Genomic DNA, 27920 nt, shown 5'->3' on the forward strand with positions numbered 1-27920 from the left:
GGCCTTTCATTGGACCTTCCTTCTTTACTAGTCTTTACCCTTGCACTTGGGAGATTGTTGCTATTCCATTGGGGAATGTGACAGAGCTCCCCCAGCTAGGAACTCAGGACTCCCTCAGTTGTCATGTATAACTCTACCTACTATGACACTATCCAAAGAATATCTGAACATTTTTGTATACTTTATGTGCATGCCCTGGAGAACTCCCTCCTGACTATGTGTCCCCCATTAATGACACCCCACACTGGTGCTCCTCTGCTGCCACTGTTGAATCCCTCTGTGATCAAAAACTTCTTCAAAAATGAAGCTTAATATATTGCTGAATTCAAATAGTAGGAAAATGAAATAGTAATAATAGGTTTAATGATTAGAAATAGAATACATATTAATTTAGAAAAACTAAAATAAAGTAAAAAATAAACTGGGTATTAAATAATGAAAAAAATCATAAAACTTTGTTTTTGATATTTTGCCTGTCATCACTGTAAAGTGTTGCCCTGTATGTACAGTGGCAAGGCAATCTCTTCCGTTCTTTCCTCAGTGTCTACATCCTTTTTTTCTTTTTTAATTTTTAATTTTGTATTCAGAAAACTTTGGATCACAGTAAAGTCACATATGAAATATAGGGGATGGCCATATAACCAACATCAAACTCTTTTCCCCCTTCCCCAGCAATGATCTTTTTACATGTGGATGTTATATTTGCTAAAGGTGATGTACATATATTGAAACATTGCTACTAAACATGGTTCCATTTTGGTTTACATTATGCTTTATATTTTAGATTGTACACTTTTCTAAAGTTTTAGTTACATTATGCTTTACATTTTAGACTATACACTTTTATACATTTTTGGTGAAATTTAACATGGCCTCTATCCATCATTGCATGATATTTTGGAACAATTCCATTGCCCCCCAGTTACCCTCTCTTTCATCTATTCTATTCCTCTCTTGCCCTCCCCTTGGGGCCCATAGTGACAACCAAGCTTCATTGCTTGAAGGACCAGATTCATAGATACTTGCAACAATGCTGAGGGCTTGACACACTGGACTTTCCTCTCCAATTGGAAGCCACCAGTGCTCTCAAGAGATACCTTTCCCACTATTTGAGAACATCAGGTCTCCCCAGGATGGAGGTACAACACCTTCCTGTTCATTATATGGGTCTCCACCCAATGATATAACACACTATGACAAGATGAGCACTCACATACTCCCTAGAAGCCTGCCCCAGGTGCACCCTGTGCTAGATGCCCCCCACCAAACACCTTAAACAAGTAACACTTTCTAATTATATTTTCTAAAGTTTTCTCAACATTTAGTTTCAGCTACATACCTGACAATCTGCTGTGTTCATCTGTTTCTTCCAAAACCTATCCCCAATTCCATGGACAATCTGACCCATCCTCCCAACCCTAGCCTACCTCAAACCTGCAAAGCCCCATCCAATAGTATCCCTATGCACCCATCTTATCCCTTCCTGCACAACTACTTACCTCCACTTCATCATAGAGTTCACCCATGTAGGCATCAGCTCATAACTTTCCTCTCCCCTCCCCCCAATTTCCTGTAAGCCTAACATCCAGTCTCCAGCTCTCTGAGACAGCTTGATTTGCTTAATTCATATTAGAGAGGTCATGTCATATTTGCCCTTCAGTGCCTGGCTTGCTTCATTCAACATAAGGTCCTCAAGATTCATCCACGTTATTCCATGTGTTAGTACTGTATTCCTTCTTACAGCTGAGTAGTTTAACATTGTGTGTATATACATCATTTTGTTTATCCATTCATCTGTTGGTGGACATTTGGGTTGATTCCAACTTTTGGCAATATTGAATAACACCTCTATGAACACTGGTGTGCATATATTGGTTTGTGTCCTTGTTTTCAGTTCTTCTGGGTATATATCCAGCAGTGGAATTGCTGGGTCATATGGCAAATCTACAGTTAGTTTTTTGAGGAACTGCCAAACTGTCCTCCAGAATGGCTGGATCCTTCTGCATTCCCACAAGCAATGGATGAGGGTTCCAATCATGCACATACTCTCCAACACTTGTAGTCTTCTGTTTTTTTAATAGCCACCAGTCTAATGGGTATAAGATGGTATCTCATTGTAGCTTTTGATTTGCATTTCCCTAATAACTAGTGATGTTGAACATCTTTTCAAGTGTTTTTTAGCCATTTGTATTTCTTCTTTGGAGAAGTGTCTGTTCAAATCTCTTGCTCATTTTTTTTAAATGAATTGCCTTTTTATTTTCAAGATATAGGATTTCTTTATATATGCTGGATATTAGATATATGGTTACCAAATATTTTCTCCCATTGCATAGGCTGTCTTTTCACTTTCTTGATAAACTCCTTTGAGGTGCAAAAGGCTTTAATTTTGAGGAGGTTCCATTTATCTATTTTTTCTTTTGCTGCTCGTGCTTTGAGTGTAAAGTTCATAAAGTCATTTCCTATTACAAGGTCCTATAGATGCTTCCATATATGGTTTTCCAAGGTCTTCATAGTCTTGGCTCTTACATTTAGGTCTTTATCCATCTTGAGTTGGTTTTTGTATAAGGTGTGAGATGGTAATCCTCTTTCATTCTTTTACATATGAATATCCAGTTCTCCAAGCAGTATTTGTTGAAAAGGCCTTTATCTCCCAGTTGAGTGGGCTTGGTGATCTTGTTGAATAGCAGATAACTTATATGTGAGGGTGTATATCAGGACTCTCAATTCATTTCCACTGGTCAATATGTCTATCCTTGTGCCAATGCTATGCTCTTTCTGTGCCTCTGTGTTCTGCTGATTCCAGACTCTGGGACCTCTCTTAGCCTCTCATTGCTTCTCTGCCTTTCTGCAGCTGTAGACACCCCTGCAGTCCTCTCTGTCACATGGTAGAGCTTCCTTTTCCTGTATCTCCATTTATAAGACCCAGCAAGAGGGCAGAAACCCAACCTGTGTCACACCTTACTGGCATAGTCCAATCCAAAAGGCCTCACACACACAGGAAAGGATTAGTTCAAGATCAAAACCTTTTTCTTTTTGGAATTCATAAAATAACTTCAAACTGTCACATTGGCAAAGGCACCATTAAAATGAAGAGAATTCTGAGAAGCAAAATAATCATCAACAGAATATACTAGAGCTGAGCTGACAATAGAAAATCAAACATAGTCATGTTTTCACCCCTGGACTTAACTGAACTCAAAGAAGTTAAACAATTGAGTTCTTTACTCTGAGATCCCACTGCACCCTGAATTACACAAAAATGAATATAAATATAGGCCAATAATTAGGACATCAATCTGAAACTAAATGAGATATAGGAGAAAAAATTGCAAGATCATTTATGCACATTTTTAGAAGACCATTTTCTCCCTTAAGAAGAGTTTATCTGAAGCCGTTACATCTATTACCTAATATAGTCAAAAACAACACCAACAATATACTAAAAGTTTCTTTGAGCGGGCTTATTTCTTTCCCTTTCCTCATTTATTCATTTATTCTCACATTTTCCAAGTGCTCTGTGCTCTATCTCTTGATATATATGTCTATATATATATATATATATCAAGATGTAAATATATATATATACACACACACACATAGTTATATATATGAGCTTTACATTTCAGAATCAACTTAAAAATATCTATTTGGGACATGTACACCATTAATCAACAAAAAGCCATTACTGGTATTAAACTAGACCTATTTCATGATAAGAAAATTTTGATGATGATGTTGATGAAATTGCTATAAAATAGTAAATTTCTTCACTGTTACAATTGATAATCTTGAAAAAGTGATTTACTGGTATTGAACTAGAGATATTTCCTGATGAGTAAAGTCTGAAAGTAACTTTCAATTCTAAACTCTATAATTATATGAAATACTGAAGATATTTTAAACATGTTATTTAAGCTTGGGAAAAATATTTAAAAGTTACCCAAATATTTGTATCTTTTCTTTTTTATTACTATCTGAAAACTACCCTTTTAAAGACTTAAAAAAAGTAAACAAACACTTGTTTTCTCTCATTATCTTGAGGATCCACTGGGCAGATCTGCAATTTTGGCTATTGGTTGGGGTCAGATGATCTAGTATGGCTTCCATCAATTGTCTGACAGTGAAAAAGTTGTTGATTTGGATGGAGTGGCAGTTAGAAGTGAGTTGACACAGGTGAAATGACTTGGATCTACTGCATGTGACCTCTATCCTCCTGTAGGTCATTCCAAGCTTTCTCACCTGGCAATCAGGATTCCAAAGATAAATAAGAGAAGGTAAGCTCAAATGAAGGCTCTTTGAGCTTCTCCTTGCATCAAGTTTACTAACAATACTGGGCAAAGGAAATCACATAGTCAGGCTTAGTTTAAAAGGTGGAGAAATAGATTTCTTTTAATGGAAGGACTGGCAGAATCACATTGCAAGTTGAGTCTGAATACCTGAATAAGAGGAATTACGACCAATTTTGCAATCTCTTAGGCATCCTGATCTTCAGCCAAACAAACCAAGCTATATAAATTCTTTTTTATTGTCTTTATTTTTTATGTTTTTTGTCTTTATTATTTATGTAATATTACATAATATTATATTATGAGGTCCTTATATACCCCCCACCCCCCTCACCCCACTCCTCCCTCCATAGCAACAATCTCCTCCATCATCATGAGACATTCACTGCATTTCGTGAATACATCTCTAAGCACCGCTGCACATCATGGTCAATGGTCCACATCATAGCCCACACTCTCCCACGTTCCACCCAGTGGGCCATGGGAGGACATACAATGTCCAGTAACTGTCCCTGCAGCATCACCCAGGACAACTCCAAGTCCTGAAAACGCCTCCACATCTCATCTCTTCCTCCCATTCCCCACCCCCAGCAGCCACCATGGACACTTTCTCCACACCAATGCCACATTTTCTTCGATTACTAATCACAATAGTTCATGAATAGAATATCAGTAAGTCCACTCTAATCCATATTCTATTCCTCCATCCTGTGGACCTTGGAATGGTTGTGTCCACTCCACATCTATATCAAGAGGGGGCTTAGATTCCACATGGATGCTGGATGCAATCCTCCTACTTTCAATTGTAGGCACTCTTGGCTCCATGGTGTGGTGGTTGACCTTCTTCAACTCCATGATAGCTGAGTGGGGTAAGTCCAAAAAACCAGAGCGTAGGAGCTGAATTCTGTTGAGGCTCAGAGCCTGGCTATCACATGGTCAGTCCAGAGATTCAGGTCCCCTGGGTATATATTAAACCCCAGCACCAACTACAGTTCTGGTAAAAGTAACAGGAGAGGTTTGTGAACAAAGATCACATCTGAGTCCAGCTCCATCACACAGAAACATAAACTCCAAAGAAGGGCCAACTGACATGGCACTGAACTCCATCTGCCATGTCCATAGACCCTGTGGGTCTCTGTAGCCCTCAGAAGAACCAATACCCACGGTTGTATCTACTTTATCTGTCTCTGGGACTCTGCTGAGGTGTACATAAGGGCAACCCCTCTGATAACCTCCCGGCTCTTTTTTTGTTCTTACATAATTCATTCAATCTCCTAAACTTTAATTTGTTTGTATATTTCAATACCTTCAACACTTTCTGCTTTTTAAATAATTTCTTACAGCTTTTATCACCAGTGGATCATGCAGTAATTTAGCAACTTCCATTATTTTATTGGTAAAAGTAGAAAGGATAAAAGGATGAGGCAATGCCTGGATTATGCTGATGATGTATGAACTTCAAAAGAGAAGACCTACGCAAAGAGAAAACATGAAGGAATTAGATCCCTAAAGCTTATCACGATATCTTGAAACATAAAAGGAGCACAGAAAAGATTGTGGAAAAAAAGACTTTTCCTCACAATTACATTAAGAAATAGTTATTCTTTTATAAATGAGTTATTGAAGAATGAAACTACATCCCTATGTTAAGAGCTATTTGTATTAGAATTTCGTTGCATAGAAGTTACAAATTTTGAAGGGATATGATGTGCTTTAATATATATTACAACTGTGTAGAGAGAAGATAAGGAGAATCTAACCTCAAAATATGATTCTTGTTAATCTGAACTAATACGGTCATAAAACACCATCTGAATTTTACAAACAAAATCATTATTTTTGGTCCTTTTGGGGGCATAGTTTGTTTATTATTTTTAAAAATTTCTGAATGTGTGAACTCAAGAAAATAAACCATTTGGAAAAACAACAACATCTTTCATTTTTCTTATATATCATCAGTATTTATTATAACTGAATATTTTAAAAATCCATGCAAAAACTATGTATTTATAAGTATTTATATTACACAAATATGAAATATTGGTATGTTAACCACAGGATATATTATGTCTATTGTGATGGACAATTTCAAATCCTCTTCTGAGTCATTTTGATTTGTAGTTTTTTTCTACACTCATGAAACTTAATAAAAGTTTCTTTGACTTCAGAGCTAGTCAGATAAATAATTTAGACAACTGGTGAAATATGCAAATTTTAACCAATATATTTAATGAGATATTTCACCAGTATTGACCCAGATATACCAATTAAATATACAAATAAATATGCATATATTTATAACCCTGAATCAAGATCATGTATAAATATGACACATTCATTCAAAGAGAATAAAAGTTTATTATCTATTATATGGGATATGTAAAATTTCATACATGTGGAAAATAGTATGGACAAGGATGACAGAGTATTTGCAATAAAATTCTATATGCTTAATTATTTGGATACGTGAATGACCATGTTTGATTATATGACTTCAAAAGCATTTGAAAGTCTTGAAATAGAAAAATATGAGCTTTGTGGTTGGTAGACTACAAGTGAATGGCAGCTTTACTGTATGATAGATATATGATCTTAAACAAGTCACATCTTCTGTAAACTTCAGTTTCCTTATCTTTTATTCAGGCAATAGTAATACTAGCAATTCACAAAATTGTTTGAGAATGAAATTACTTAATATACTTGAAAGTCCTTCAAAAATTGTATTTAATTTATGTATATAATAGGAACAATGTAGAAAGTAAGTGTACACTTACTTAAAACCTGTCCATAAAAATTCAGTAATAGTTATGAGTGAAATTTATTTATATATTTACTCTGGGACAAGCATTGAAAAACACTTCAAAATAATTATTTTTAATTATTGCCACATCCTTATGATGTAATTTTTAAGATACTAGTTTTACAGTTGAAGAAACAGAGCCATAACTAACTTATGAAAATTACCCAATAGCTTACAATTTATCAGTTATTATAGAACCAGGATTGTAATTTGAAACTTTCTCAGTATCTGTGCTCTTGACCATGAGGCCAGTCTTTCCAAAGTCTAGTCTTGGTGAAAAATGGGTAAATATAGTTGAAAAACACTAAAACCTAAACCCCTCTTTTTAATGCCCATATTCTGGTAGTGTATTAAAGTTTCTTAGCTATCTTGTAATAAATATTATTCTTTCAGTATATTAAACTTGAAATTCACAAATGAATTGGATGAAGTTATATCCTTACTGTGTATGTGCCAGGTATGTGCATATGTGTGTGATGGGGTGGGGATCTATCTCAAAACAATATTCAAACTCCTTGAAGTTGTAATTATAAAATTCGGATATTGATTTTGAATCTGGATTTTCAAGTTATTTGCTTCTTGCATATTATCCTCCTTGGTATAAATTTGTGGCTTCAGTACAATATAAAAGCTTTTGTCCAATTTTGCTTTTGGACATTCATATGAGACTATAATTGGAAATGCTCTTCCTTTAAGAAAGATGCTGTAGATTTGTCAAGAAATCATATAATGCAGTGTTTTTCCCTTCCATGAAACAGAACTTTCTTATGAACATATTTTGATACCAAAAATGGTTTTGATGCAGGTACTTCCTGACTTCAGTGCTGACAGTTTTACACTAAAACATCACTTTTTCATCTATCATGTGGGTCTCTAACCTCTTTCAGTGATGACTTTTAAATAGCAGTCTTGATATGGTTGAATGAGAGAAGACAGATAGTGTCATACTTGGAAATTTGTGATGGAAAATAATCTATGGGGCTTGGTAGAGATTGACAAGCAGACTTCAAAAGATATAATAAAGTTGTTTTTGTCAGTAGAACACCCTGAAAGGCTTAAAACTTTTTTCACATCTTGTTTTTGCTATAAAAGAAAAGAAAATATGAACCATATAATTTCCACCTATAAATAAACACTCTAGAGATTTTGCCACAACCAGCATTATAGTAAAAGTAATGTATTTCTCTGGGAAATTTCTTTTTCAACCACTGCTACACACAATTTGGAATTTCCCTTGTATTTAATTTTTACATTTTTAGGGGGTCAAGCAATATAAACCAACTTTTTGGTAGATTAAGCAATGATGGGAATTCAGTGGAAGGATTCTTATTATCACATAAAATTAAAGGAATTTTGTACAACCAAGGGAAGGGAATTGACAAAGACAACTTAAGGAATGCCAACATGAGGTATTTATTCATTCTTGGGCACTGGCAGCAACAGCTTGAGCAAAAAATCCACAATCTTGGTGCCTCTAAATTCTAAATTTTGTATTTTCTAAAATGAGAATATAGTTGGCATGGATTTGATTAGGGATTTTCCCTGTCTGTCAATCAGCAGTTATCAGAAAGAGTAATGTGTTGTTTCGGATATAACCACTGGATACAATATTCCAACTATAGCTATTAATACCTAGTAAGAGGCAATATTTTGTAGGAGTTAATTGCACTGAATTTCAAGCCAAGATCCTCTGGATGCAAACCTCAGATTGGCCATTTATGTGCCATGTGACACTGAGCAAGTTTCTTAAAGATTTTGTATCCTTTTCCTTATCCATAAAATTACACATGAGACAATACCTACTACATGGATTCTTGTGATGATTAATAAGCTTGAAAAACAAGTTTAACCCCAGTCAAGATGGTGAAGTAAAATGCTTCAGGGCTCACTCTCCCCAAGAGAAGCTTTGAACAACCAGCAAAAACAGAAACACCTTTCTCAAAACTCCAGAAAATAGTTAAAAGACTGCAGTAAAAAGGTAAGCTCTGAATTGAACAGCTACTAAAAAGAGGTAGAATCTGCTAGTCTCCTGACTGGCTCCTTCCCTACCCATCAGTGGCTCCAGGCAGAGTCATTTCGCAGTCCCATTTCGCAGAACCCTGATTCTGGTTCTAGAGGGAACAGAGTAACCCTTGTGCATATGTATGTCTGGCCCAATCTGTCTGGTGGTAGCCTGAGAGAAATGCTGTCCCAGAACTTCCCCTGCTTCTGGAAGGCAGGCCACAGAACTCTTCTATAGAAAACTCTGGGAAAGCAGTCAAGTTGTGCTGTCTTGGGCAAGGGATTGTTGGCTGTAGGACATACAGTGTAATTCTTGGGACCTTGAGAAAATTGTTTCCAAGGGAAGATGGGACATTTGGCACCATCTAAATGAGGGAATTCACATGAACAAGGCAAGACACATGTGTGGAAGAAATCAGGATTCCCTATGCTTTGGCCCAGAATACTTGTCTAAACTCAGTCTATGGGTAAACCCTTAAGGAGACCACTTGCACAGGTCAAACTGCAAAGACTAGGATAGGTGCTTATTTTTCTCCCTTCTTTTTTTTAAGATTTATTTTTATTTATTTCTCTCCCCATCCCCAGCCCCTGCTGCCTGCTCTCTGTTTCCATGCTGTGTGTTCTTCTGTGTTCACTTGCATTCTTGTCAGGCAACACTGGGAATCAGTGTCTCTTTTCATTGGATCATCTTTTTGTGTCAGCTCTCCATGTGTGCAGCACCACTCCTAGGTGGGCTGCATTTTTCACATGGGGTGACTCTCCTTTGAAGGAGCATTCCTTGGGTGTAGGGCACCCCTATGTGGGGGGCATCCCTGTGTGGCACAGCACTCCTTGTGTGTGACAGCACTGTGCATGGATCAGCTCACCACATGGGCAAGGAGGCCTGGGTATAGAACCCTGGACCTCCTATATGGTAGGCAGATGGTCTATCAGTTGAGCCATGTCTGCTTCCCATTTTTTCCTTCTTACTCTTTTTTAATGTTAGCTCCTGGTAATCCAGGAAAGAGCAGTCATAATGCTGTACTCAAGCTTAAAAACAGATACCTCAGAACCTAAATTCCAGTGATATACTAAATATCAAAATGTCCTGTTTTCAGCAGACGTTTACAAAACATACAAAGAAACAATAAGCAATAAGCCCAAGTAAAAGGGAATAGTACAGCATTAGAGACCATCAATTAGGAGGAACAGACCTGGGCTATAACTAGACAAAGACTTTAAACTGTCCTAAAATATGCTCAAAGAGCTCAAGGAAAATGTAGACAAAGAATTAAAGGAAATCAGGAAAATGATAGAAGAGTGTAAAGAAAATATCAATAGAGAGATGGAAATTATGGAAAGGAACCAGACAGAGATTAAGATCACAGTAACAGAAAACTAAAAATTCCCTAGAGGGATTTAAAAGTAGATTGGTACTGGCAAAAGAAAGAATCAGAGAACTTATAGATTAGAAAATTGAAAACTACATTTCAAGGAAAAGGAAGAAGAAAGTATGAAGAAAATTGAACCAAACCTGAGGAACCTGTGGGACACCATCAAGTGTACCAATATACCATTGTGGGAGTCCCAGAAGGAGAAGAAAGAGAAAAGTGGTAAGAAATATTCAAAGAAATAATGCAATATAAAAATGTAGTTAAGGAATGAATATATGCATTCAAGAAGCTTACTGAACTCTGAACAGTATAAAAGTAAATAGAATCACAAGATGGCATATTATAATCAAACTGTCAAAAGATAAAGAGAGAATTCTCAAAGCCAAAGAAGAGAAGGAACATTTCATGTACAACGGAGCCTCAAAAATATAAAGTGCTGATTTCCCATCAGATACCATGGAGGCAAGAAGGCAGAAAGGTAACGTATTTAAAGTTCTAAAAGCAAAAAAAACCCCACATAATGCCACCAAATAGAGGGAACTCTATCCCTCGAGAGAAAGGGTAGCTCCCAGGGCATTGGGGCAGATGAGCAAGTTAGGCCCTAAACACTATTCCATCTATCTCTGGAAGTGGCTCCTCAGGAAACGGAGGTTGACTGTCACTGTGGGCACCAAGGTGGAAGGGAAAATGGACGTTAAATGTGTGGAACCAAAGTAAATGGGGGGCAAGGGAGGAGTTTCTTGAGAGTACACAAGGATGGATATAAAACATGTAATATTACACCATAACATATAGGAGACGACAGACTGATAATGTAAACCATAATGTAAAACATAGGAGAACTAAAAATGTAAAGAACTGTGTATCCTAAAGTATGCACCATAATGTAAGCACAGATATTACCATGTTAGAAAGCTAATATCTCAGACTCTGTACATCACCTTAAGTAAATATGATGTGAATAGGGTGTAAGAGTATCGCTGTGGAAGGAAAAAGGTGTTGTGGTGAATGTATGGGAGTGTTGTATATTATATATATGCATTGCTGTGGTCTAGGACTCCTACGAAGAAACGCTGAATAATTAGGGGGGGGGGGGGAAAAAAGGATAGGATGTGGAATTTTTTCAAGTCAACATTCTTTATCTAAGTTCTTTATATAACTTTATCCAAGTTCTTTATCTATCCTTTAAACCCATCGCTATATGCCATTCCCTAGTAAGGGACCATGACATTATATTGGGCTTCAAATTTCGGGGAGTTCTGGATCACAGAGTGTTTCAACAATGGCAATGGAGGGATACTGGTATGGGATACCAATGACAGGTGATATATGGCTGACAGGGAGCTGTACAGAACATATGTCCAGGGTGCATGGTAATGATTGGATATACTCATAGTGGCAACAATTAAAAACCCAGCAGGGGGGGTACTGGGTTCCTGGCCAGTGGTGCTCTGTCGTGGTCCCTAGGGGAGCAGCGATAGTCTCCCAGGTACAGCGGCGGGGACCGGGAGGGAGTGAGGGTTCAACAGTGAGCCCCTGATGCTAATGACTATGCTTGTGAGCTGATAAACCTAAAATAAGAACAAGGCCTAGAGCAACATTGTGCCTGGGAATTTCCTCCTGTCAGCCTTCATGTTACTCAAATGTGGCCAGTCTCGAAGCCAAACTCAGCATGTAAATGCAATGCCTTCCCTCCAGCGTGGGACATGACACCCGGGGATGAGCCTCCCTGGCAACGAGGGACCACTATCAAATACCAACTGATGATGCAACTGGAAAAGGACCTTATATGGAAGATTCAATGCGGATCAGCAGAATATCCATGTCTACATAAAACAACATGACTTTAAAATGCTGTTTGACCTAAAGTAAGGGGGAAATGGAAAGGAGAAATGAGTCTATATGGCTACGAGTTTCTAAAAAAGAGTCTGGAGGCTGGCAGAAGGATTGCCCTCATGCACAACTGAGCAGAGTCAGAGAGACAGATAAAGCAGATACAACCCCCAGATATTGGTTCCTATGAAGGCTAAAGAGACCCATGAGAGTTATGGTCATGGCCGATGGGGTTTACTACCAGGGCAGATGGCCCCTCTCTGGAAATGGTGTTTATGTGTGATGAATCTGGACTCAGATGGGATCTCCCTTCATAAGACTTTCATACTAATCTGCTGGAGGTGCAGTTAACGTTGGGGTTTAAGATATAGTTAGGGGATTTGAATCTCTGGACTGATAATGTGATAGCCAGGTCCTGAGCCTCAACAGACTCCAGCACCTACAATCTGATTTATTGGACTTACCACACTCAGCTAAGATGGAGTTGAAGAAGGACAATCACCACACCATGGAGCCTAGAGTGATTACAACTGAAAATGGGAGGATGGCAGCCAGCATCCATGTGGAATCTGAGCCTCCTCTTGACATAGAGGTGCAATGGACACAACCAATCCAATGTCCACATAGAAGAGGTGGCATTGGATTGGGAAAAGTGGACATGGTGGACGATGGGTATGGGGAAGGGCAGGAAGAGATGAGAGGTGGGGGCGTATTTGGGACGTGGAGCTGCCCTGGATGGCGCCTCGGGGGTGATCACCGGACATCGTGGATCCTCACAGGGCCCACTGGATGGAATAGAGGAGAGTATGGGCCATGATGTGGACCATTGTCTATGAGGTGCAGAGGTGCCCAAAGATGTACTTACCAAATCCAATGGATGTGTCATGATGATGGGAACGAGTGTTGTTGGGGGGGGAGAGGGGGGGTGGGGGAGTGGGGTTGAATGGGACCTCACATATATATTTTTAATGTAATATTATTACAAAGTCAATAAAAAAAAAAAAACCCCACAAAAACCAGGAATTTCATATTTGTCCAAACTGTCTTTCAAAAATGATGGAGAGATTAAGACATTCCCAGATAAACAAAAGTTGAGGGAGTTCATCACCATTGATCTGCTCCTCAAAAGATGTTAAAGAGAGTTCTGCAAGTTGAATGGCGAGGACAATAAAAAATAGATCAAAGTCACATGAAAAAATAAAAGTCTCTAGTGAGGGTAACAACATGAGTAAATATAAATTCTAGTACTATTATATTTTTGGATTGAAACTCCACTTTTTACTTTCTACAGGATCTCAAAGGCAAATGCAAAAATGTAATGATAAATCAGTGGTTTAGGACTCATAATGTATATATATGTAATTTTTGGAAAAATCTACATAAAGGTGAGGAAATGGAGGGTTATAGGAAAATAGTTTCTGTATACTATTGATATCAAAGCAAGCAGATTGCTACAGATTTAAAATTTTAAATTTAAGCCCCAGGATAACTACAAAGAAAATATTGGCGAATATGCAAGCTCATAGATACATATATTAGAGAACAGGTTACCAGGGGTGGCAGACAAAGTGAATGGGGAGTTAATACTTAATAGGTATAGTGGTTCTGATTGGGGACATGGAAAGTTTTGGTAATGAAGGTGGTGATGATACCTCAATATTAAGAATGTGATTCATCCTTTTGAAACAGTATGCTTGGGAGTGGTTGAGATGGAAATGTTTATGTTCTACATATGTTCCCTAATTAATTTTTTTTTAAAAAAAGCAACTAAAGAGACAATGAGAATTAAATGCTTACCTGATCCTCACTGAGATGTATCAAGGGAGGATAAAAGGCTCAAAGGGCCATTAATGGGACTTATGAAAATTTTGTAATATGGATTATTAAGGCTTAAATCAATATTGAATTTCTTGAACTTGATAACTGCACTGTATGTGGTTACCAAAGTGAATATCCTTGTTCTTAAGAAATGTACATAATAGTATTAACTGTTCAAGGAGTATGACATATCCAACCTACATTCAAGTGTTCGGATTGATATATAGATTGACAATAGATAACAGGGCTCATATATTGAGACCTAAACCACATGTATGGGGAAAATAAGAAAAAAAGAAAAGCTAGGAACATACATTTAAGAAACTAGGTAGGGGAGATGATAGATAGATAGATAGATAGATAGACAGACAGACAGACAGACAGACAGACAGACAGACAGATAGATAGATAGATAGATAGATAGAAAGAATATCAGATGGGGCAAAATGTTAAAATTGGTGAATATGGGTATCTGGCAGCATAGGTGTATGTTGGAATCCTCTGTATGGGATTTATATTATTTTTGTAACTGTCCCGTAATTGTGAATGTATTTCAAAATAAAAAGTTAAAGCACATTAAATGTAAGCTTAACGATTTTACTATATGTGTTAGGCAGAATAAGGGACCCTCAAAGATATCTGCATCCTCATACCCAGAACCTGTCAGTATTACGTAACCTGGTAAAAAGGACTTTGCAGGTGTGATTAAGATAAAGATTTTTTTCAAATTTTTTGAATTTTATAATTCATACATGAACATAGATAATAAATGTATAGTAAAAGTTGTGAACCTACAAAAGAAACATGCTTATCACTATACAGGGCTCCCATATACCACCTCTCTGCCACCAACAATTTGCATTGTTGTGAAACATTTGTTACAAACTATGAAAAAGCACTGTCAAAATATTCTACTAATTAGAACCCATATCTTACATTTGGTGTATTTTCCTCCAACCCACCTGCTTATAAACATCCTGGATTAGTATTATATCTTTGATATAGTTCATGAGAGAATGTTCTCATATTTTTTCTGTTAACCACCATCCATCTTCCACCACTGGATTCCCTGTGTTTTACAGTCCAGTGTTTTGTAAAATTCTTGAAAAGTGCACATTTGGTGGCTCTCATTTTCATCACAGAGTTGTGCTGTCACCACCTTGGACAATTTCAGGGCATTTTCATTACCCCAAAAGGAAAACTTCCATACCTATTGTCTTAAAATTGAGAGATATCTTCTTTGACATTGCTGCAAAAATATTACATTACTGTTAACTATAGTCTTTAAGTTATATTACTTGTAATTTTCCCACGTATCACCATATTCTTCACACTTTGTAAAAGAAGACTATTCTTAGATTTACACCATTAACCAATAGAAAATATTTTACTTCTTCCTTTCTTATTTTGGGGTCTTTTATTTCTTTTTCTTGCCTAATTGCCCTAGCTAGAACTTTTAGCACAATATTGAAAAACAGTGGTGACAGTGAGCATCCTTGTCTTTTTCCCAATCTCAGCAGGAAAGCTTTTAGTCTTTCAGTGTTGCTAGCTATAGGTATTTCACATATGCAGTTTACCATGTTGTGAAACCTACTTTCTATTCCTAACTTCTGGAGTGTTTTTATTTATAAAGGATGCTATCTCTTATCAAGTGCCTTTTATGTGCCAAACAAGAAGAGCATGTGTTTTGTGCTCTTCATTTTTTAATGTGGTTTATTATAGCAATTGATTATCTTTTGATGAACCACTCTTGCATGCCTGGGATAAAATCCATTTGATTGTGGTATATAACTCTCTAAGTGTGCTTTTGGATTTTGTTTGCAAGTATTTTTTTGAGGGATTTTGAATCTATATTCATTAGACAAATTGGCCTGTAATTTTCTTTTTTCATAGTATCTTTATTTGGTCTTGATATTAGGGTGATGTTGACTTCATAGAATGAGTTTTCTCACATTCCTTCCTGTCAATTATTTTGAAGGAGATTGAGCAAGATTGGTATTAGATCATCTTTACATGATTGGTAGAATTCATCTGTGAAGCCATCTGGTCCTGGGCTTTTCATTTTGAGGAGGTTTTACAGGGCCCACTTGATGACTCTTTCAATCTCTTTACATGTGATTGGTTTCATGAGGTCTTTTCTTTATTCTAGGGTCAGTTTAAGTTCATTTATTCTAGAAACTCATCCATTTCATCTACATTGCCTAGTTTGTGGTCATATAGTTTTTCATAGTATCCTCTTATCTCTTTTATTTCTGTGGTGGCAGTGGTAATGTCCCCTCTCTCATTTCTGATTTTATTTATTTGCTTTTTGTCTTTTATTTTGTCAGTCTAGCTAAAGTTTGTCATTTTTATTGATCTTCTTGAAGAAATAACTTTTGGCTTCATTGATTCTCTCTATTGTTTTTTTGTTCTCCATTTCATTTATTTTTGCTTTGTTTGCTTTTGATTATTTCTTTCCTTCAGCTTGGTTTGAGATTAGTTTCATATTCTTTTTCTAGTTCTTCTAGGTGTGCAGTTAGCTCTTTGACTTTAGCTTTTTTTTTTTTTTAAATATAAGCATTGAGTACTATGAATTTCCTTTTCAGCAATACCTTTTCTATACCCCCTAGGTATAGAGTTTTGAGTTATTGTGTTCTCATTTTCATTCATCCCAAGAAGTTTAGTGATTTCTCTTGTAATTTCTTCTTTCACCCACTGATTATTAACTGTGTCGTTTAATAACTATATATGTGTGAATTTTTTCATTTCCATGAGTTATTCAATTCCAGCTTCATTTCATTATGATCAGAGAAAGTGTTTTGTATAATTTCAGTCTTTTTTAAATTTATTATGACCTGTCTTGTCACCCAACATAAGGTCTATCCTGGAGAAGGATCCATGAGCACTTGAAAAGTATGCCTATACTGCTGTTTTGGAGTGTATGCTCTACAAATGTCTGTTACTTCTAGTTCATTTTCATACTGTTCAAGCTCTCTGTTTCCTTTTTTTACCCTCTGTCCAGTTGTCTATCCAGTGCTGAAAGTGGTGTATTGGAGTCTCCAACTATTATTATACAGATAACTGTTTCTTCCCTTTGTTTTGCCAGTGTGTGCCTCATGTACCTTGGGAAACCCAGGTTAGATGAATAAATATGTATTATAGTTATTTCTTCTTGGTAATTTACCACTTTCATTAATATATAATGACCTTCTTCATCTCTTGGCATAGCTTTTCATTTAAAATCTATTTTTGACCAATAGTAGTATCACTACTCCAGATCTTTTTTTGGTTACTGTTTGTGTGGCATATCGTTTACCATCCTTTCACTTTCAACCTGATTGTGTCCTGTTGTCTGAGGTGAGTCTTTCATAGACAGCATATAGATTGTTCATATTCTTTTATCCATTCTGTTAGTCTTTGTCTTTTGATTGGGGATTCAAGCCATTAGTGTTCAATTATTACTGTAAAGGCATTACTTATTTCATCCATTTTGCCCATTGGCTTTCTGTTGTTGTACTGTACTATTGTCTGGCTTTTTCCCTTTAAGTTACCCTTACTAATAATCTTCATTTCTATTCTCCTCTCCAAGTCTCTCACATTTGTTTTTTATCTTTCATGCTGTACCACTCTCTTTAGTATCTCTTATAAATCTGGTCTTTTGTTAACATTTTCTCTCAGTTTTGTTTGTGTGTGAAGACTTTAAACTCTCCCTCATTTTTGAAGGACAGTTTTTCCTGACAAAGAATTCTTTGCTGGCTGTTTTTCTCTTTCAGGACTTTAAGTTCATCATACCACTTTCTTCTCACCACCACAGTTTCTAATGAGATTCGCAAATAGTCTTATTGTGGTCGCTTGTATATTATGCATTCTCTTTCTTTTTCTGCTTTCAGAATTCTCTTTTTATCTTTGTGGGTTTCTTTTTATTCATTCTGAATAGTAGATTTCTAGTTATGGGTTTATTTGGATTTATTCTCTTTGGAGTATTTTGTCCTGGGTTATTGATATTTATGTCTTTCATAAAGGTTGGGAAGTTTTTGATTGTTATTTCCTCAAATATTCTTTCCACCTCTTTACCATTCTTTTCTTCTGGGATGCCAATAATGCATATTTTCTTTTGTATTTCATGTTGTCATTCAATTCCCTGAGAAGCAGTTCCATTTTTTTCCATTCTTTTCCCTGTTTTCTCAAGTCCAAATATTCATTCTTCCATGTCACTAATTTTGCCTTCCGTCAATTCGATCTACTGTTATATTCCTCTAATGTATTCTCAAAATCATCCATTGTGTCTTTCATTCCAATAAGCTCTGCTACTTTTATTTGCGGGCTTTCAAATTATTCTTTATGCTCATCCAGTAACTTCTTAATATCCTGTATCTCTTCAGTAATATTGTCCTTCAGCTTCTTGAATTGATATATGAGATTTGCATGAATATCAATTATCAATTATCTTAAATCCTGTGTCTTTTCCTGTTTCTTAATATGGCTGGTAATTTTTTGCTGATGTCTAGTGCAGCAGTTTGATATTGGTTATGAATTCCAAAAATAGATATTGGATTATGTTTGTAAACTGATCTTTTCCTCTGGGCGTATTAGAGTATATTGGATTCAGAAATTTTACTTTTACTTGGTTAAATAATAATTAAGGCTTTGATTGGGCAATCTCAGTGGGACATTGAGTCCCTGCCCCCTTGGTGGGTGGGGACTCACAGAGAAACTACTCCTCAATGAAGGGAGTTTGGAGTCTTGAGTTGGAGTCACAGGAAATGAACACAGAGGATCTTGGTCAAAAAGAAAGAAAGAAGGCCCCAAGAAGAGAAACAAGACATTCATCTAATAGTCTACAGCTGGCCTTGTGGAGATAACAGAGCAGCTGTTATCTCTGGGCTCAGAGCAGCTGAGAGAGGCAAGCGCCAGAAAGAGAGGAACCCAGGAAACCTGAACCCTTATAGATGTTGGCAGCCATCTTGCTCCAACATGTGTCAATACACTTTGGTGTCCGAGGTAAATTGTACTTTATGGCCTGGTAACTGTAAGCTTCTACCCCAAATAAATACCCTTTATAAAAACCAACTGATTTCTGATATTTTGCATCAGCACCTCTTTGGCTGACTAATACATCTAGCATCTAAATATGTTATTGAATTTACACTGATATTCAACTTACCTCTCTTGCCTAGTTGTTTTGTTTCATGGTTCTTTTTTGATTTTTGGTTCAACTTACTCTAAGTCTTAAAAATTGTCCAGCTTATGTTATCAAAATAGGGTCAGGGAATCACTAATGTGGCACACTGTTCCAGGGTGTCTGGGATAAGAGACTATTTTCAACCTCCACTTGCCAATTATTCTGGTCTGTCCAGCACTGAGATTCAAAGCAGGCTCTGCTGGCCAAATTCACTGACAAGAAACCATTTTCTTCCTTCCCTGTTCCCAAGGAGGAGCATGTTTGTTCCATTCTCAGTCTCAGTGAGCCAGACTGTTCACCTGAGGGTGGTAGATGGGTGCCATTCCTGCCAAAGGGGTTAGTAAATCATAGTTTTCATTTCAATTTCTTTGTGTCTCTGCCCCTCACCCACCTTGAGGGTGCACAGCGCTTTCCTGGTCTGCATGTCCCCAAAGAATCTCCCTCTTTCAGATTTTTGGTCTTCCTCCATTGTTTTTTTGAGAGAGTTGAAGCTTGCTTACCTACTACAACACCAATTTCCTCGAAGTCCCAGGCAACTTCTAAGGTAAAGATATTGAGCTGAGGAGGTTATTGTGGGTTATCAGGGTGGGCATCATGTAATAACAAGGGTCCTTATATGAGGAAGGCAGGAGTTCAGAGTCAGAGAAGGGGATTGATGCAGGACCACAAGCCAAGGAATGTGAAAAGGCTCTGTAAGCTAGCAAATGACAAGGAAATATGTTTTTCCCCAGAGCCTTCAGAAGTAATGCAGCTCTGATAACCCATTTTGAGGTTTCTGAACTCAAGAACTGTAATTAATAAATTTATACTGTTACAAACCACTACATTTGTGATAATTTATTATAACAGCAATGCAAAGCTAATACTCTATAACAAGCCCCAGCCCAAGCATTTCTCTATTTTTGTTATGAACATTTCAAACACACACACACACACACACAAACTTGAAGAAGTTTATGGTAACACCTGTATATTTATCACTAATAGTATACAATAAAGATATTATTATACTTGATAAACAGTATAACATCCCTTTTAGGCCTTGGTTGCTTAAGCAAATGCCATGCAATAGGTTAGCTTAAACAATGGGAACTTAATGGCTCATGATTATGAGTTGAGGAAAATATTCCAATAAAGGTATCATCAAAGCAATGTTTTCTAACCCAAGACTGTGGCATCCTGGGACTGGCTGCTGGTCATCCTTGGTCCTGGGATCTTCTGTCACATGGCTATGCATATCACAGACTCTCTGTTCTCTTCCAGATTCTGTTGCTGTTCAGCTTCTGGCTATTCCCTCTGTGCTTTCTCTATATCTGTCTACGTTTCATTCTGTTTATAAAGGACTACAGTAATAGAATTAAGACACACCCTGATTAAAGTGGAGCACCCCTTAACTGAAGTAACTTCATCAAAATGACATACTTACACTGGGTTCATAACCACAGGAATGAATGCATTTTAGGAATATACTTTTCTGAGGTACATAGAGCGCCAAACCACCACAATATATTGAGCTACCCACTAATCCATCCTAATTTTAAGACTTCTAAGGTAAATTACAGATTCCCTGTAAATTTTCCCCTAAATACCTCATCACACATATTATCTGCAGTTTAATATTTGTTTATAGTTGTTTTTAACTAGCCAAGAATAATTGCATGAATGAAACGTACAAATCTTAAGTGTATATCCTTTGAGTATTCACAAATGCTACACTTGCCTGTTTTGCCCAAACACATATCAACATATAGAATACTAACATCACCCTAGAAAGGTCCCAGGATCATTACCAGCAATCTCTACCCACTTCCAGAGTCAATCCCTGTTCTATTTTTTCTCAGTGTAGAATAATTTTGCCTGTTTTCTAATTTCATATAAATATACACATGCATGAGTAATAATTTTGTAAAGATTCTTTCAAAATATCTTAGTTTAGGAGATTTATCTATGCTGTTACACTTGTCACAAGTTTATCTCTTTTAATTGCTGAGTAGCATTTCATTGAATGAATTTACCCAATTTTGTTTACACATTTTTCTATTGATATCTGAATAATGCCCAATTTTTGGCTATTGTGAATAAAGCTGCTAAAACATGTAAAAATATTTATGTAATCTTTTATTTTGGGGACAACATGTGTAGACATGGAATTGGTGAGTTTTAGGTTAGATATATGTTTAGTTTTATTAAAAACTGCCAGAAATGTTCCCAAAGTTGCTATATTTATGCCTTGAACAACAATGTATATGATTAATAATTGCTCCATATATTTGCCAGTGTTTAGTTTCATTAGACTTTTAAAAAAATTTTAGCCTTTCTGTTGAATATAAACTTCTATGATTATGACTAATAATGCTGACCTTTTCTCATGATATACTGGCTATTTTTTAATCTTCCTTTCTTCTTTCATGAAGTGTATGTTCAAATTATTTCCCCATTTTTATTATCATTTGTCTTTTTATCTTTGAGTGTCAGAAATATTATAGGTATGTTTATATATATATATAAATGTTTGTATAAATAAATAAATATATATTCACCACCAGTTATTTTTTAAATGTAGGATTTGCAAATATTTGCTCCCATTCTATGGATTACCTACCTATTTTTAAAGATTCTGTTTAAAGCACTATTGTTTTTAACTTTAATAAAGTTGTATTTATCATGTTTTTCTTTATGATTACTACTTTCTGTAACTTGTTTAAGAAAACTTTGACTTCTGCCAAGTTAAGAAAATATTCTATTTATTCTTCTAAAAAGTTGCATGATTTCAGCATTTAGTTTAAGTTTATGATATATATTAATTTTTAGTGTGGTATGAGATAAAGGTCAACTTTCACTTTTTTCATAAATAAATAATCATTTATTCCATCACCTTTTTTTCCCATTTCTTAATGAAGGACTTTGGTACTTTGTTAACAATAAGATATTTATATAAGTAGGGGTCTATTCTAAAATCATTATTCTATTCCACTGATCTATTCATTGATCTTTAGGCTTATAGTGTGGAAGTCTGATAATGTAAGTCATCCAGCTTTGTTTAACATTTTCAAGATAGGTTTAGCTATAATATGTCTTTTTATATCCAAATAAAACTGACCAATGGAATGACAGCTGGGATTGTATTGCAGCCATAGATCAAACTGGGGAGAATTGCTATCTTAAAATAATTGAGTCTCCCAACGCATGAGTATCATATACCTATCTGGGTATTTATTTATTTTATTTCTCTTAACATTATTTTATACTATTTAGTGTAGAACTCTTAGAATCCTTTTTTAAAATCCTTAAATATTTTGTTTGTGATGCTATTGTAAATGGATTTTTAATTTCATTTTTCAATTACTGCCACTAGTTTATAAAATTTGATTGATTTTTAATATGATATATTTCATAATCTTGCTAAGATTACTCATTGGTCCTAGAAGTTATTTTGTAGGTTCATTAATACTTTCTACATATGTAACCATGTCATCTGCAAATGGAAGCATTCTTATATCTCACCTTTTAATATACACCTTTTATTTCTTTATCTTTACTTATTGCATTGATTAGAACTTCTCATTTAATAATGAATAGAAATAAGGAAAGGGCATCTTTGCCAGGCTCCTGAACTAAAACAAAAATGTTAAATTATTTACCATTAAGTATGTTATTAAATGTTTGCTGTTTTTAAAAGATCCTTTCCAGGTTGAAGAAGTTCTTATATATTTCTAGTCTGCTGGGAAGTTTTTATTTTTTAATCAAAATTGGTGTTACTCTCAAATATATTTTATTTAATTTGGAAAATATTAAAAAGAAATTTCTCAAAATAGGAAAGCAATAGTCCATGCAGACCATGTAACTGGCTGCATAATTCACCACCTCAGTGGTTAATCCATTTATATGCAGGCAATAAATGAAAAGGGTCATTATAAGAGCATAAGAATAAGTGTCAATCTCCAAAATAACATATACTATTTTCCATGGGGCACTGCATTTATGGTGCTATTGTTCTACATACTCTAACAGTTATTAATTGGTTCTAGTTTGATTATTTATATGTGTGAGTCTTTGTTTTCTCATCTACATATGGATGGATTGCTTTACTGCCATTATTCTACTCTGTCTGCACAACAATCATGGCACATTTTTTACTCCTAAGTTCTTCTTGCTTCCTCCCCATACTCATGACTTTTGCATATACTGTTCCCTCTAAATAGAATACTTCTTGCCTTCCACACAGCCCCAGATTAATTTATTTCATCTTCCAGTAAAAAGATCTCTATGATATTCCTTGAAGAAAGCTTTTCTGATTTCCAAACTTTACTGTCACTGTACATGGTTTTACACTATCCCGCTTTTGTTTTTTAATAACATTTATTTAGCATTTTCCTCAAATAATTTATGGCTTTACACTACAAATATTATAAATGTAGAGTTTATTTTTGTATGATTTGAGGGAGAAATATATTTTTCATGTGATATTGAGCTCTTCCAAAACAATTTATTGAAATATTTCTTTTTCTCCTCCATTTGAATAGAAATACTATTTTTATTTTATAGAAAAATCTCTCCGTACGTATGCTTTTTTGTTAGAATTTGATAATACTTATTTTTGTCTTTTCCTCCAAAAATACCACTCCATTTAAATCATCATAAGTTTATAGCTTTGCTATCTGATAAAGAAAATTTGATATTTTGGGGGGAATTTCTTAGCTATTTGGGTACATTATTTCTTCTATGTAAACTTTAGAATCTGCTTGAAAAGTTCATTTAAAATGGGATTTTAGTTTGAGAACACCAATATCTTATATTTTGTTACAAATAAATTTTACTTTTTTTTTAAGATTCATTTTATTTATTTCTCTCCTCTTCCCCCTCTGGTGTCTGCTCTCTGTTCCCATGCGCTGTGTGTTCTTCTGTGTCTGTTTGCATCATCCCGGTGGCACTGGGAAACTGCATCTCTTTTTTGTTGCATCATCTTGCTGCATCAGCTCTCATGTGTACAGCACCACTGCTGGGCAGGCTGAGCTTTTTTGTTTTTTCCACACGAGATGGCTCCCCTTGCGGAGCTCTCTCCTTGCACATGAAGCACCCCTATGCAGGGACACCCCTGTGTAGTATGGCACTCTTTGCATGCAGCAGCACTGCACATGGGCCAGCTTACCAGATGGGTCAGGAGGCCCTGGGGATCGAAACATGAACCCTCCATGTGGTAGACGGACGCTCTATCAGTTGAGCCACGTCTTCTTCCCCAAATAAATTTTATTGATACATATTAATAAAGCATAAATCTATCCAAAGTGTAAAATCAATGGTATTCAGTATAATCACATAGTTTTGCATTCATCACTTCATTTTTAGAGAATTTTCATTATTCTGGTAATAATACTGTGAAAAAAAAGAGAATCAACCCAACAAACAAAACTCAAATCTCTCTCAATCTCTCTAGCTTCCCCTACCATACATAGCTGCTATTCTGTTTTCATTCTCTCTAGTTAATTTATATTTATATTTTACAAAAAGTCAAATATGCGATATCACCTATATTCATATTTTACATGCAGTTTTGTTGCCAGATTTTCTCTAGGTTCTTGGCTATGCTACAAAAAAAAAAGAAAAAGAATTTAAGAGCACACCAGTTCAGTTAAGCCAGTAGCATATTAAGGAATTTACAGAAGAAAATAGGAGAAAATAGCAGATTAGCAGATTATGGGTCTCCAGTATATTTGTGGGTTGGTCCGGGCAGAGAAAAGGCTAAAAAGGGTTAAAAGGACTGATTTACATACTACAAGTCCCCATTATAGATTACAAGTCCCCAGGTCTACTTGCTGGTCCAGGCAGGGAGAGAAAGGGCGTAACAGGCAGAGTTAGCTTCCCTCACGCTCCCTTTTGAAATCATTAATGATTCCGCCCCTTTGTTAATGCCAGTGGAGGAATCCCAGTTGTTTGCTATTTTGATTGGTTACCCTACCTGTCAATTTCCAGGTGAGGGGCCCAATGATAAGGCTTCATGAGAATATCTGGGACTTTTCCTTGATACCAGATGAAATCCCATTCCAAAAGGGGAATCCTTGCAAGTTTCTTCCAGCAGCCATCTTGTGGGGTCTTTCCCTCAGGGACCATTCCCACAGGTACATATTTCACAGCCATGGTTTTCTGCCAGGTCCCAGATCATGTTTATATTCCCTAATCTAGCCTGCTTCAGGTTCACTGTTATATGGTCCCTTGTTACATTTGTTTTTTTTTACAGATCAGTTTTATTAATACATATTAATAGAGCATACAATTTATCAAAGTGTACAATCAATGACATTTGGTATAATCATGTAGATGTGTATTCATCATTTCTATTATTATTAGATCATTTTCATTATTTCATTATAATAATAATAATAAACAACAACAAAAAACCAGACAGACAAGAAATATCCTTACTTCTCAATCTCTCTATGTTTACCCTGCCATACATCGTTGCTATTTCTAGCTATTCTCGCACAATTATTTATTTGTTTATTAAGCAGTTTTATTGAGATATATTAAGAAACCATATGATCTATACAAAGTATAAAATTAATGAATTTTAATGTAATCACAATATTGTACATTCATCATCACAAAAATTTTAGAACAAACTCATTACTCCAAAAAGACTCCAAACCCCTTATCATTCTTTCCTCAGCCCTACATAATCACTAATCTAATTTCATCTTTATAAATTGATTTTTTATCTAAATTTTATATAAATGGAATCATACGATATGTAGTGCTCTGTATTTGGTCTCATTCACTTAGTGTAATGTTTTTTGTTTTTCCCTCTGGTATTAATGTCGTGTAGTATTAAACTACATTTGTTCAGCTTCAAAGAGAAACAGTCTTATATATGCAATTTTACCCATATTCATATTTCACATAATATATTTTGTTCATAATAGCATAAAATCATACAGTATTTGTCCTTCTGTGTCTGGCTTGCCACACAACATAATTTCCTCCAGTTTCATCCATGTTATATATTTAACAACATCATTTCTTCTCACCACTACATAATATCCCATCATGTGTACAGTTCACAATTTATCCATTCTTCTGCTGATGGACACTTGGGTTGTTTCCACCTTTTGGTTATTGTGAATAATGCTGCTATGAACATTGCTATGCAGATACCTATTCATGTCACTGCTCTCAGTTCTGAATTTTGCCAGATCACATGGCAAGTGTGGACTAACTTCCTTAGGAAGTGTCAAACAGTTCTCCACAGTGGCTGTACCATTTTCCATTCCCACTACAGTGAATAAACATTCCTATCTTCTACATCCTCTCCAGCATATGCAGTTCTGACTTTTTAATAGCAGTCTAATATGTGTGAAATGATATCTCATTGTAATTTTGATTTGCCTTTCCCTAATCGCTAGTGATGCTGAACACTTTTTCATGTGTTTCTTCACCATTTGTATTTCTTCTTTGGACAGTGGTCTTTCCAATTCTTTTGCCCTTTTTTTAATAAGATAATTTGCCTTTTTATTATTCAGTTGTATGATCTTCTTATATTTCATGGATATTAAACACTTATTGGATATGCGATTGCCAAATATTTTCTCCCACTGAGTCATTTGCCTTTTCACCCTTTAGACAAGTTCTTTAAAGTGCCAAAGTGTTGAATTTTGAGGAGGTTCAATTTATCTATTTTTTCTTTTGTTGCCTTTGCTTCGGGTGTAAGATTTAAGAAATTACCACCTATGACAAGATCTTGAAGATGTTTTCCTATATTTTCTTGTACAAGTTTTATGGTTTATATAGTCCATGATCCATTTTGAGTTAATTTTTGTATATGATGTGAGAAGGGGTCTTCTTTCTTTCTTTTGGATATGCTTATCCATTTCTCCCAGCACCATTTGCTGAATAGATTGTCATGGTAAAGCTAGATGGGCTTAACAGGCTTGTCAAAAATCACTTGACTGTAGATGTAAAGTTTGATTTCTGAGTTCTCAATTCTGTTCCATTGGTCAATCTGTCTGTCCTCATGCCAGTACCATGCTGTTTTTACCTCTGTGGCTAATTAATATGCTTTAAAGACAGGAAGTGAAAGTCCACCAACTTTGTTCTTTTTTAAGACATTTTTTGCTATTTGGGGCCTCTTACCCTTCCAACTAATTTTGATAATTGACCTTTTGATTTCTGAAAAAAAAAGACTGTTGGGATTTTACTGGGATTGCGTTGAATCAGTATAGCAGTTTGAGTAGAACTGACATCTTAATGATATTTATTCTTCCAATCCATAAACACAGAATGTCCTTCATTCGTTTAAATCTTTTTCCATTTCTTTCAGGAATGTTTTGTAGTTTTCTGAATACAGGTCATTTATGTGCTTGGTTAACATTATTCCTAAATATTTTATTGCTTTAGTCACAATTATAAATGAATTTTTTTTTCTGATTCCCTCCTCAGATTGCACAACAGTAGTGTTTAGAAATGCTATTGATTTTTGCATATTAATCTTGTATTCTGCCAGTTTGCTGAACTCATCTATTAGTTCAAGTAACATTGTTGTAGATTTTTCAGGAATTTCTAGGTATAGGATCATAACATCAGCAAATAGTCAAAGTTTTACTTACTATTTTCCTATTTGGGTGTCTTTTATTTCTTTGTATAGCCTAATTGATCTA

Source organism: Dasypus novemcinctus, chromosome 5, assembly GCF_030445035.2.
Source record: "Dasypus novemcinctus isolate mDasNov1 chromosome 5, mDasNov1.1.hap2, whole genome shotgun sequence".
NCBI classification, from domain to species: domain Eukaryota; kingdom Metazoa; phylum Chordata; class Mammalia; order Cingulata; family Dasypodidae; genus Dasypus; species Dasypus novemcinctus.